The following is a 14,178-nucleotide window of genomic DNA, read 5'->3' on the forward strand; positions in this document are numbered from 1 at the left end:
TCTCAAAAAGTAGAAAGCCTGTGTAATTCACTTTCTGGGAGTTGAACTTGGGCTTTCTAGGTGAAAAACAGCAATCCTAACTGCTAGACTACATGGAAAGTGTGTTTGTGTACAGTAATGTGTACACCCACATTAAAATTTGATTCCACTCCTCCCCATACACACATTGCCCCACTTTTGAGACATAAACGTTTGAATGTCTTAGTTCATGGTCATGTAAATACAGATGATGGACTGGCTATATATGCATATGTTTTTCTTATTTTTTACAGTTTTGGCTCTGATTCAGCAAAGAACTTAAGCATCTGCTTAACTTTAAGCATGTGCTGAATTGCCAGTGATTTCAATGGGACTTACATACTTAATGTGTGATGTGTTTAAGTGCTTTGCTGAGTTTAATTGTTTTCATACATACAGGATCCATAACAGCAAAAAAGTAAATAAGGAAGTGTTATTTACTCCTTCTCATAACTCAAGAACTAGGGGGGTCACCAAATGAAATTAATAGGCATCAGGTTTAAAACAAACAAAAGGAAGTATTTTTTTACACAGTGCACAGTCAGTCTGTGGAGCTCTTTGCCAGAGGATGTTGTGAAGGCCAAAGCTATAACAGCGTTCAAAAAAAGAACCAGATAAATTCATGAAGGATAGGTCCATCAATGGCTATTAGCTAGGATGGGCAGGAATGGTGTCCCTAGCCTCTGTTTTCCAGAAGCTGGGAATGGGCAAGAGGGGATGGATCACTTGATGATTACCTGTTCTGTTCATTTACTCTGGGGCACATGGCATTGGCTGCTGTCGGAACAGGATACTGGGTTAGATGGACCTTTGGTCTGACCCAGTATGGTCGCTCTTATGTTCTTATCAAAAAGCTTACCAATTGGAATTCTGTCTGCCTCTCAGCAGGTTCCTGACATGAGTTAATGCTTGTTAGAAATAAGTTTTGATCAGAAAACTTAGTGATTGTGGCAGCCGATATAAAGCAAAAAATGGCCAAGACAAATAAAATAGATATATAGGCCATAACAAAGAGAAACAAACTAGAAGAATGGATATGCTTAGTAAATCCCATGGTGAGATGCCAGAAGTCCAGTATACACAGGTTTCAAACACTTTCATAATGTAGATCATGTCTTAATATAGAATTTTTTTGTGGACCACCTCCTATTCCATAGTCTGCTCAAGGATATTTTTGAAACTTTCCTGCAGAATCATAAAAACAAGAAGCAGTATTGCCAGTCCCCAGCGTTAAAAAATCATAAGTCCGGGCCAAAAAAATCATGACATTTTAAAAAATAAGTTTGGATTCCTTTGATTTGCCCTCTAGTTTCTGAGCCTTTAGCGTGCACTTGCTTCATGTTTTCAAGTTTTCCTCCACAATGAGCTAGAAACTTTTTTTTTTAAAGACAGTTGAGATTCTCAACAATATGAGTCAAGAAGCTGGGTCCTAAACTCATAATATTGTGACACTCAGGATAAAATCATGAGAGTTGGCAACTCTTAACAATAGCAATCAAAGTTCTGAGGGATGTCTTTTTGCCTGTTTGGTAAGGCTAGGCCAAGTGGATAGAACACTGGACTGAAATTCATGAGACCTGGATTCTGTTTGTGGCTTGGCCCTAGGCCTACTGGGTGATTTTGGGCAAGTCACTTCACTCTCTGTTACTCAGTTTCCCCATCTGTAAAATAGGGATTATGATACTGACCTCTTTTGTAAAGTGCTTTGAGATCAATGGATGAAAAGCGCTTATTAAGAGGCAGGTGATATTAATTACAATCAATCTCTTTGGTTTCTCCTTCATACCATCCATAACACATTCTTTGCAGCAAGTTAAGTAAACATTATTATTGAAGTTACGGGAGAATGTACATTCATGTTAGGGCTGGTCTACACAAGGAAATACGCCTGTATAAGTATAGCGGTATAAATATGCTGGTATAGTAACCCAGGGGCCTGGTCTACACTGGGGGTGGGGGGAGCGTCGATGTAAGATACGCACCTTCAGCCACGAGAATAGCGTAGCTGAAATCGACGTATCTTATTTCGACTTACCTCCCATCCTCACGGGTGGGATCGACAGCTGCTGCTCTCCCGTCGACTCCGCTTTCGCCTCTTGACCTGGTGGAGTTCCGGAGTCGATGGGAGCGCGTTTGGGGATTGATTTATCGCATCTAGACGAGATGCGATAAATCGATCCCCGATAGATTGATCACTACCCACCGATCCAGCGGGTAGTGTGGACATACTCTGGTAAATTTCCCTGTGTAGAGGAGGTCTTAGTCATGGTGGTAAAAGTAGCAGTGCTTGTTTTGGCCACACTGAAATGTAACAGCAAAGACTGCCTCCCGTATGGCACTTAATCTGCAGAAGAACCCCAGCATTTCCACCTTGCTGTATGGGGATGGAGCACCTAAAGTGACATGATCCACCCTCTTTCCAACAGACCTGACACCCCAATCGCTAAGCACAGAGCATTCAGCAAGCTCTCTTAATCCTTCCCAGTGAACACATGAGCCACAGTTTGTGTTTCAGTCTGTAAATTGTTGTGTTTTTTTTTGTTTTGCAGGCTTTACTGAACACAATTCATGTGACTTTGCTATTTATGGAGGAGTAAATATTGCCCGGGGTCTGTTTAAAAAGGCCATTGACCTGGATTTTTTTCCATTTGAATTATCTCCACGAGTCAGACATATTTAACCACTGTTTTTTTTCCCTTGTTGCTGCAGACTGCAGTCATTTTTAACATCTTGGAACAATATTAACTAAAAAAATCAACATCCAAGGGGAAAAAAAGCCTCATATTGTAAATGGCTAATTAGATAGTGTGCTACCCTTTCAATTCTAGACGCAATTAAATCTAATCCTGAATCACCAATGAACGTATCTATGTAGTATGAATTTTACCTATAAATATAACCCACTCACAGCTTTCACAATGTCCCTGTAATTTAGGTTCATAATTCTGGTTTTGTTATTTATTATTTATTATTATTTTTACAAACCCTAATATTTATAGAAACGTTTTAATGAATTAAAAAGTAATTACATTTAAACAGATGCTTCGAGGGGACAGAGACTTAAACATTCTCCTTGCTCTGCTTGCAGTCTGAACAACAGTATTGCATTCATGCATAAGAACTTGAGCGTGAAACTGCCTAGAAAATATACCAGCCTAGTTTCACTGTCCAGAATGAGTGATGTGAAAGTAAATAGGGAGCAAAAGTGGAGGGAATATTTAGCACATCTTTATGTATTCTTAAAAGATGTGCTCATCACATTTGTGGAATAAATAACATTCTTAAAACTATAAAATTAGTTGATCAAACTCAAACTAAATATAATAGATTCAAACCTGAAAGTTATGCTGTAAATATACTCTTCTATCACCACGTCTGCAAAAGACTGAGAGAAGATGATGTTTGTGTCCTGAAGGACAACAGATCTATGCTCTGTCAGACCAACAAGGAAATTAATTTCAGAGTCAAGGGCCATCTTTCACTGAAAACAACATAACCCTAAGTGTTCAAATCTAAAGCCTGTCTATGCACAAGTTATAGTGATAGAGCTTATATGGAGGTAAGTAAACCAGTGTAACCACACCAGCTGAAAGATCTCACTGCTGCATGTACACTATTTTAAGCTTGGAAGCCTTGTATCCACACGGCACAGCATTGTGTTAAGATTGTGTAAATATCTGTTCATAAATTAAGAGCTGCAGAGTTGGTTGAAACAAAGGGATATATTCTGCTTTTTGCTTGAGTTGGTTAATTTTTTTTTCAAAAATGGAATTTCAGCACAAATCAGAAACAAAAATCTTTGCAACATTTATCCTCCCGTTTTCTACAGCAGCTCTACTTTTGATCTGTAAGCAACTTCTATTGATATCAATAGCAATATATGGCCCAAAGGTTATAAATTATGGCCCAATCTTAGCTTTAAGCATGCATGTAAGTTTTTGCAAAATTGGGGCCTACATTTATATGCTGTAAAGCCTTAAATGTGCAAGCTAATCTGTGTGTGAGACTCCATGCAGGCATAATACTCCACCCATAAGAATCAACTTGAAAGGTTTTAGGGCCGTGGTCCCCAACCTTTTTGTGGCCAGTAGCACATTCATGTTTTCAGAAGTGTGTGGTGGGCGCCAACAATTTTTCAAGGTTTATTTTGTATTTGTACATTAAATAATATGAAAAACATCATATTTAATATACATAATATAAGAATACATAATATAAAAAGGGTAATTTTACATGTAAAAGGTATTAATTGAATTATTCGGCAATTACTCTTTCACCTTACCATGTGAATTTGCTCTTTTTTATCTACCTGTAAGAAAAATTAAGGCGTTTTTACAAAATAAATATCAAACAGTTTTCATCTTATTTATTTTTAAAAAGTTAAACATTGTTGAACTGCTGGTCCAAATATATTTGATTTATTATTCTTACTTTAACATAGAATGAAGCCTGCAGCCCCGGAGTTCTCTGTCCCCGGCAGGCACAGGGCCGCAGCTTCTCTCACCTGCTGGGCACTAGGCGGGCGCACATAAATGCCCCGGTGGGCACCATGGCGCCCGCGGGCACTGCATTGGGGACCACTGTTTTAGGGGGGTCTGCCTAAAGATCTTAGAGTCAAATGCAGGATCAGAATGTAGGGTACATAAGTAGTCTAGCTTCTATGCCAATATATATCCTCTCTTTGGCATTCAAGTGACAGGATATAATTAAACAAATTAAGAATATACTTTCAATGGATTCTTCATTGTTGCTGTGCTGCTGATAAATCAGAAGAAGATTTTGTTAGAACTGTATAGGACTTATTGTCTAATAATCCATTTTTAGTGGTAGGGGGCTTATATTTAACCAATGTTTCTTTTTTCTTAATTACTAAATTCACACATTGTATTCATGAGGAACAGACAACACTGACTTGAATTAGACTTAGTGCAGACACTGGAGAATGAGCAAGTTTCGCCCCCGCACAGCTCTGCCACCATTCCTTAGTTCTCCAAGACAAAACCAAAGAACAGTGGCAGAACTATGCCTGGAGAAGCTCTCTTTTCCATTCGTCAGTATCTCCGTAGCGGAAGTAGCCAGTTAGAGTTGTTGGGAGAAATATTCTGCACCACTAATGAAAGTAATGAAATGCATGTTTTTACTATATCAGACAAAATAAATTTTCCCCATTTTTTCCCCTAAATCAGCTAAATCAGAGAGATTTGCACATGTTCCTCCTAGTTAGAATTTCTCCATACTTTTCACTCCTTTTGAGGCTTACTAGCTCATCAGTGGGCTGTTCCACACTTATGGTGATAGTTTGCCCAGAGTCAGAATTGTTACTGCAATATCTTCAACTGCCAGCAGCCATCAGTGCCACCTGCAGCCTCCATTAATGTTATTTAAAGAAGTGTTGTTTTATCTCATTTGTGGACTAACATGTTTTTTAATTCTACTTTATATTCCTAATCAAGGGTTTGCATGTTCTCACTGAGAGAATTTTTCAAAATTCAATTAAGTGAAGCCTTCATTGGCATTTAGTTGATCGTAACAGATTGCAATGACCCTATACATACTGCTCCTGTCTCCCTCTTCCTAGTGGAGCTGCCAACTTTCAATAAGAGGCCACAGGGAAAACTTCATGGACTTTTTCTTTCTGTAATATACTTGAGATTTGTTTGAGGGGAAGCAGAAGGGTTATAGTGCAGCTCACCAGGACTCCTCGGTATGTCCTCCCTTGATTCTTTCTCAAACTTCCTCTGCTGATAACCAGTTAAAGCACAAATCAGACCTGAAAAGAGTAAAGCAAAAATATTCTCAGCTGTTTGCTTAGGGATATCTTAGCTTCTTCTTCCCGCTATTCTCTGCTTTAAAGGTAGGAGACCTGATTCTCCTCTCATGTTGGTGTAAATCAGAAGTAATTCCACTGAAGTCAAGAGAGTTACATTGGTATAAAATTAATTTAAATGAGAGGAGAATTATGCCACTGAGGACCAACTTCTCTAATGTGAAAGAGGCTACCCTTTATAATAATAAATGTAAATATGTACTGAGTACCCCAACCTACAGTTTCTGAGCTTAAAAACAATTCTCTGTTTAAAAACTGTAATGATTTTTAGTTCTCATGAAAAGTGTTGGCTTGCCAGCCCTGGAGAATATAGTCATCTATTTATCCACACAACAGGTAGGCAACAGTAGCACCATTTTCCACATTGCTGAGTCCTATATGCTTCAATGCTCTTCTGAAAAGATCCGTTCTAGAGTGACTTAGTCTCTGTGCCCATTCAGTCCATGGCCTTTCTGCCAGCAGGTTGCCAATTACAGCCAAATGTCCAGTAGGGTTGAAGCTGGATTGAGGCAACGAATGTATTTCATGTAGGCCACCAAACATTAATCAGCTGGTAACAACTGTTGTTCACTGCTGACTTGGGTTGGAATTGAATCAGAAATTTAGATATAGCAGGCCTCATAGACCAATACCATTTTCATTAGCTATCAAGTCAGAAGCATGTAAGTGCTTACATTGCCCCATCATAGTGTCTGATTTTACCAGCATAGCTCAATCTTTGTTCTTTTATTTTAATTTTACACTGTATGTTGACCTTCATTATCCTACTATGATTCAGTTGAGTTTTAGGCAGCTCCTCAATTATATGGCATAGAATGAAATAGCATAGCATAAAGAAAACAACTTTTATACTACAGAGCATGTGCTGATTACTTGCAAAGCTTGGTGCTAGGTATCCCAGATGCATAGGACTCTTGAAATAATACCATAAGACTCAATATAAGACAAAAAACCTGGCAGATTTATTCAATACATCTATTATGGGTGAATACATACTTACAGTTAATTAAATGGTCACCGAGTATACTGTCCCATCATGGACTGGGTGGCTTATAAAGTGTGATATGGATTTTACAGTGGCTGGGTCTACTTGGTTGTCCTAAAATACTCAAAAGACTAGTCCCAATTACATCTCCATGATACACCATTGCACTCTTGGCAAGGTGGAAAATCATCTTCCTCCGAAGCACCAGGTATTAACCAGGAGGCAGACTATCTGTCCAGAAGGGCCAGTGGTATTCTCAGATATAGCATTTCTAATGTTCCTTGATTCAGGGTTCAGTTGTGTCTTTAAGGCACAGCCCCACATGGATGGTAGCATAGTCACATCATGTGAACAGCCTACTCTGCTGGCCAAGAATGACCCCCATCTCCTTCTCATTGCTTTTGGGATGCTATGTTCCAGGAAACATCTGGAGGACCTCTTGGAGCACAGGGCCTCCAACTGCATCTCACTGTTGCACAATAATGCAAGAGGAGAGTCTCTTTATGCCCTCCCTTGTGCATCTGTGAAGTAGCAGGGCACAACCTGGCCTATAAAGTGTTGGCAAGTATGTTTGGTATTTTTCATTCTGGTATCAAGGAAAGAATGTGATTGTTTTGTAATTGGATACACCCTTAATGATGTAAATTAAATACATTTTTGCATACAGGTTCCAATCCATATCACAATAGAAGTATCAGTGCATCTGAGCTAGCATTTGGTATATGGTAGGTGAAAAATAATGCAGAAAGAGGTCATACAGTCTTTAAAAATATACCCTAACATAGCAGGACCTCCATCAATTCTTGAGATAGTCAGATCTATCAGTGATTTCAACAGTGTAGCCCCCAAGAATAGACTTTGTTGCATAGGGATCTTATTGTCTTTCCTCATACAAATATAGATTAGTCTCCCTTCTGAATCTGTGTTCCACTACTGAGTCTGTTTATTGAGAACAGTATTTTGATAGGTATTACCACCTTGCCCTGCATTTATTTGTGTAGTATTTATTCATCCTGCCAACGTTGACAGTTCTACGTGGTCATTTCTCAGATCTCATATTGTGAAATCTTTGCAAATTTTCTGTAGGGCAAACTGACAGGATTCATAAATAAGAAGACTGAGTCTATTTAAAAGGCTGTCTCCTATTTTATATACACACATACAGACACACACACACAAACAGGCTTGACTGTTCTGTAGACTGCTCTATAGGGTACGAAGATGGGAGTATATCTTATGGAATCTTTTGTTTATATTCTCTGCACTTCCAATGTACCATGAAGAAACTTTATACACCGTACTTGCGCTCTCTGGTTAGAAGTTACATTGGGATATTGATATGTCCTATCTTATGAATTGCTACTCTCTGTTGGCAAGGCTTTTCACTGCAGAGGTATTTCAGAGGACCTACAGGCTCTCGTGCATTTAAAAAAAAAATTCACTGCAACATGAAATGCATGATAGTTGTACATTCTGCTAATATTCTTCATATGTAACTGCTAAATATTACCAAGTCATATTGTCATGTGCATGTCAAATTTTTCTTTTAATATTTCTTTATTTGACTGAGTCGTGGGGATTTCAAATACCATGAGACTTATTTCTGCAATTTTATTTACATTGCTGACTATTCCATTCCCAGCAGTAGAAAAAGGTCATGTTTCAAACTTAAGTTTTAAAAACCAGTTCAGGTTAATTTGGTTTAAACATAACTTGACCAGCCATTGTACACAAGGCTAAACCAGGTTTACAACTGAGTTTTGTATTCTTTCTAGATAGGGGACTAAAACACTGTTTCTGAACTTGGTTTAAACACTATTTGATCCCATGCCCACAAGCTGGACAAAACTTGTAATATACAAATGAGCTTGAACTGATTTTTAAATGGTTTATATGACATGGTTCCCAGTGGTCCTGGTGTAGTTGTAGCCTTCCTCAAATAAAGTTCTGTTCAGCTGATTAGTAGGATAAAATAGTACAATTCTTAAAATAGTATCATACTAATAGATGATTCAAACTGAAGCTAGTTGCTCATCCTATTGCTATATTTGTCAAATCTTCTTTCAGTCCCAATTTAATTTCTAGTAAATATTTGGGGCCATTTCCTTAGCAGGTTTAAATTTACATAGCTCCACTGACTTACAATGGCTGTGGATCTTCAATATCTCCTTTCATAGTAAGGGCCTCAAAAAAGTTCTTTCCTCTTCCTTCTCAAATCATCTTTATTATAATAAACTTATAGTTTTCATTGACCACTGATCTCTTCTCACTGCTAACAGTCTGTGACTTTTGAAATTGAAGCGCTATTTGCTTAAATTTTGCTGTTGACTCTGTAGATCATAAAATGTGGGTATTGTTTTGCTCTAGTATTTTACTGGGCCATATATACTGAATTACTGATTAGCATTTCATATTGTGTAATGTAATAAGAATACTTAGCCTAAGTGTCTGCAAAGGGCTATGTCTACACTAGAAACCTTACAGTGCCACACAGCTGTACTGATGCAGCTACGCTGCTGTGAGATGTCTTGTGTAGTCACTCTATGCTGACAGGAGAGAGGTCTCCCGTCAACATAATTAAACCACCCCCAACGAGCAGCTGTGCACACTATCACTTATGTCAGCAAAATGTATGCAGCACAGAGTAATGTGTTTTTTCACACCCCTGAGCAACATAAGTTTTGCTGACATAAGTGGTAGTGTAGACATGGCCTAAGTAAGTCTCCCAGCAAGTACGTATTTTTATCTCCATTTTACAGGTGGGGAAACTGAGGAAGAAAGCGATTAAGTGACTTAGCCAAGATTACCCAGAAAATTGTTCAGAGCTGAGATTGTTCAGGAGTTTATGCGCTGCAGCGCTGAAAAGGAGCAGCGGGGATTCCTGGCTGACCTGGATGCTGTTTGCTGCATCATACATGCTAACCAGCCAGAAACTCTATCTGCACATTAGCCAACAGCTCATGCACTCTTGAGGATGATATGCTTGGGCTGGTGTGTCACCCTCTTTTTCTCATACTGCACTCTTATGCACTAAAGAGGTTGGCTGCCTTGCTCCTTGTGCTAAGGGGAGGGAAGAACAGAATCTGGCTCTCAATGCAAGCTGAATTCCACATTACTATAATAGGGTCAAGTGACTGGATAATTCTATGAGTTAGGATATACAGTACTTTAATCCATAGGCCTGATTCTCCACTGACGCCTTCTTTGTTTAAGCAGCAAAGAGTCCTGTGGCACCTTATAGACTAACAGACGTATTGGAGCATGAACTTTTGTGGGTGAATACCCACTTCGTCGGATGCGGGACGTTTAGTCATTTATATCTATGTAAAGTGGGTGCAAAATGCTATCAGGAGAGAATGGTAGAGTTTGAGCCTCAATTTACACAGGTGTAAATGACTACATCAGAAACAAGACAGGACAGAACCAGGCCTCATGCCATCATCTTATTTGCTTTGAGGTCACTGTAGGGCCCAGTATTGAACTAACAACTCAGTTTCTACTCAGGCAAACTGTCAATAAGAAAGCAATGGGAATTTTGCTTAAGTAAGGACTTCAGGATTGGGCCTGATAGTTTGTGTAAATGCCAGAAATTATTTTAAAATAGTTAGTAGAATATCACCATAAAACAATGTAACATCACAGTGGGTGATCTATTTAAACTGTTGCATATTAAAGCATGAGTGGGTTCATGACATCACTTTTTTGCAATCTTGCTCTCTGTTGAGATTACTACAAAAGGCTCTACTGCAGATTGGAAGTTAAAGTACAGGAAAAAATAAGTGCCCTCTAATTTCCTCTAGAAGGTAACAATACAGTAGTGATTTTAAAGTAAAAGTATGTGTGTCAATGAGAATCTTTCTGAGGTTGAAGTTAAGGTACATTTGGCTGATTTTGAGGAATTAGTGGGTACTGTGGATGATTGTATCTGAAAATAAAAGGGAGGTGGTGATGAGGAGTATATGATTCCATTTGAGTATTATGATGTTTGTTTGGTAATGTGTACTGAAGCTGTAAAGGAAGTTAATTATGCTAATAACGACTAATCAGAGGATTTCCTTGCCTTTATTTATTGGGTGGATAAAAAAAAAAGTGCTCTCCAACTGACTTGCAGGAGCTTGGTCAAATCATTTAACCTCTCTCTGCCTCCATTTTCTACATGGGGATAATAATATGTGCCTAATTTACAAGGGTATTATAAGGCTTACTGTTTGTGAAATAGGTTGTGATCCTCAAATAAAGGTACTTCAATGTATAAAGTGTCATTGTTTGATTGAAATATAGTATAGGGGTCAGGTTTTATATACTGAAAAACCTTGAAAGCTTATAATGTAACTATAATTCATTAAATATGAACATAAGAATGGCCATACTGAGTCATAGAATCATAGGGTTGGAAGGGACCTTAGGAGGTCTAGTCCAACCCCCTACTCAAAGCAGGACCTAATCCTCAACTAAATCATCCCAGCCAGGGCTTTGTCAAGCCTGACCTTAAAAACCTCTAAGGAAGGAGATTCCACCGCCTCCCTAGGTAACCCATTTCAGTGCTTCACCACCCTCCTAGTGAAAACATTTTTCCTAATATCCAACCTAAACCTCCCCCTCTGCAACTAGAGACCATTACTTGAGACCAAAGGTCCATCTAGCCCAGTATCCTGTCTTCCAACAGTGGCCTATGCCAGGTGCCCCAGAGGGAATGAACAGAACAGGTAACATCAAGTGATCCATTCCTTGTTCATTCCCAGCTTCCAGCAAACAGAGGCTAGGGAATTGTTTGCCAGAAGCTGGGAATGGGCGGCAAATAATGGATCACTTGATGATTACTTGTTTTGTTCAGCCTAAATGAAAACCAAATAATTCTACTTGGAAATTAATCCTACTTCAGATTACTTACACTACCTTAAAGGGACATATTGTGGCTAAATTGCTGTCATGTCAACTAGGGACAACGGGGAGGGGGGGAGCTGCTACTAATTACTGGGGCCCGGCGGTCCAGAAGGGGGCCCTGTGCCAGTATGCCCTTGCTGGGGGGCCCGAACCCGCTCTCGGCAGCACTGATGTCAACTCTTGTCCGTAGACATGAGAAAAATCTACATAAGAACTGAAAACAATCCACATAGTAAGAAAATGTCATATCTGTTTTTATGGAACATTATACAACCCACTGATTGTTCAAATACACAGTTTAATTTATCAGAGCTGATATATTTTTTCCAAATTTGCAAACAAGACTCTTTTGCTCCTTATAAATTCCTATAATTCTTATGCACTGGGCAAAAGTGTGTTTGATTTGTAATATAAATCTTATTACAAGTAAGTTTATCATTGTAAAAAACTTATCCAGCATCTAACATTGAATTAGGAAAAGAATGTTTTTATGAGCTAGTAGAGCTCTTATTTCTCACAAGCCAAGAGTTGTAAAAATATAATCACAATTCCTTCTGGCTGAGATAAGAACAGTCATTACTAGACAGGGTTTTACTTCACATGCAAGATAGAGGCACAATGCTGTTTTGAAAACAGGACCAAAGTCAAGGATTTGTGCTTTTAAACATGACCTGCTAGTAATTTTGAATAAATCTAGCTATTTTAGGATGATGTACTGGATACTCCAAATAACCAAGGAATATATGGTTAAATTTTAATCTTTGAGAACTCCAGTACAGTTTTAGCACATGTGCCTAGTGGGAAATTTTACAAGTCTAATTCGTGGTACCACAGCCACCTATCCAAAATTGGAATCAGCTTTTTACTCTTCTAGCTTTAATTAAGTGATATATTCAGTAAACTAGAATTTGATCTCAGATGTTGATCTTTAAAATCTGAGATCTGGAACATTAGGAGATGTTTTATGATAAGCAGTAAGATATTGATGTTAGAACCTAGCCTATTCTTTTTCCCGTAAGATTTTTCTGTGGCCTGTTGGAGATATGGCTTTTGCTCTGTTCTACTACCACTGCCCTCAAAAGTTAAAAAAAAAAAAAAAAAACCCACCCACACACTTAAGAGCCAGGCTCTTCCTGGAGTCTTGGTAGCTAAAGAGCTAAGACCCAGGAGTAAAAATCCTTCAAGGTATCTTCCAAAGGTAAGTAATTTTCTCTCATCTGCCCTTACATCTGGAGGCACAAAAGATAAGAGCTTTTGAGATATCAAATAAATTGATTATTTGCATGCTGATCCCTGTAAACTAGCAAGAGATGGATCAAATCTGCTTTGAGAAGAGTACACACTGGTCTCTCTAAAAACAAATCCCACCTGCTATGAACAGCCAGAGTCTTTCCACTGAATTGGTTTTAGATTATTAGGACAATTTGTTCCAGGTCCAGAATACTTAAACACAGATAGAAACTGGCTGTCTTTCATGGTGTACTATACATGACACTTTGGATCTACATTCATAACAGAGAAACAACATGCATTTTTGAATTTGTGACCAGACAATGTTACTGTTATGAGGTGGGTGAAACCTTATTAGGGTCGAGTTAAAACCGTGCTGAGACTGATGGGTGTGAACTCACCCTTCAATTAACATAACTAAGGATAAATTAATCACAAGCCCCTACCCAAGATAAAAGGGTTGTGAACTTGCCCAGGACTGAGTGAGTGGAGGTTTTTTGGGTTATTTTGCTGAGTACTGTTTATGTTTTCTGTGGGGATCGGGGAGAGAGAAAGGAGAGAGAGAACACACAGAAACTCAGAACAGACAGAGGTAAAAAGCAAGAAAGACAAACAGTAGCCTGTGAGCACAGTGAGACTCTGGAAAAAGCTAGAGAAAGATTTTGGGTCTGGTGTTTGCTAAAGCTCAGCTCTGAATAAACTTTTGGCGATGATTGGAACTTGGCAAACGCTAGTTAGAAATCTTATGAAGAGAGAGATCCATTTTGCAGGGCCCATTTTAAGAGGTTTAATGGGTGATGCATGTTTATGGGCAGTGGAAGGGAAAAAGTTGATAGCAGAAAAACATGAGGCAGAAAGAGATCTTGGATGGATGTTGTGGTATACTGAGTGGATCAAAAGGACTATTAATCCACAAAGAAATTAGCAGAGGATCATACAGAATGTGCTACCATGGTTGCAGACATCCAGTAATGAAGATGCCATATAAGAAGAAGTAGTTGGCTGAAGAGGTTTAGGGCTGTAAGCTAAGAAATTGCTCATTTATTTCTTGGTTCCCCCTGTGTTCGGAGAAGCAAGACTTTTTATATGCCTTGTAAATAAGCAAGATTGCAAAGAAAATATCAGACTCCAATTTCTGCTTCCAACCTTGAACATCCCAGAGCCTGAACTTTGAGTAGTTGCTTAGAAGAAAAAGGAGCAACAGTATTTGTTGAAGTATCAGAGGGTAGCTGTG

The 14,178-nt window shown here is 38.7% G+C and overlaps 2 long non-coding RNA genes across 5 annotated transcripts in view; one reads left to right on the forward strand and one right to left on the reverse strand.

Annotated features, from left to right (window-relative positions):
- Positions 1-14,178, forward strand: part of LOC123366560 — a 66,403-nt gene that overhangs the window by 1,249 nt on the left and 50,976 nt on the right. The window lies entirely within an intron of this gene.
- Positions 4,295-14,178, reverse strand: part of LOC123366559 — a 49,983-nt gene continuing 40,099 nt past the window's right edge. The window contains exons 3-4 of one of the 3 annotated variants that reach the window (XR_006578138.1): positions 5,711-5,788; positions 4,295-4,327 (exon numbers count right to left, since the gene is read on the reverse strand). This is a non-coding gene — a long non-coding RNA (uncharacterized LOC123366559). Of the gene's footprint in view, positions 4,328-4,494; positions 4,777-5,710; positions 5,789-14,178 lie in introns of those variants that run through there. The other 2 variants (XR_006578137.1, XR_006578136.1) reach the window with 2 other exon arrangements.

This window comes from Mauremys mutica, chromosome 3 (assembly GCF_020497125.1).
Source record: "Mauremys mutica isolate MM-2020 ecotype Southern chromosome 3, ASM2049712v1, whole genome shotgun sequence".
NCBI lineage: Eukaryota > Metazoa > Chordata > Testudines > Geoemydidae > Mauremys > Mauremys mutica.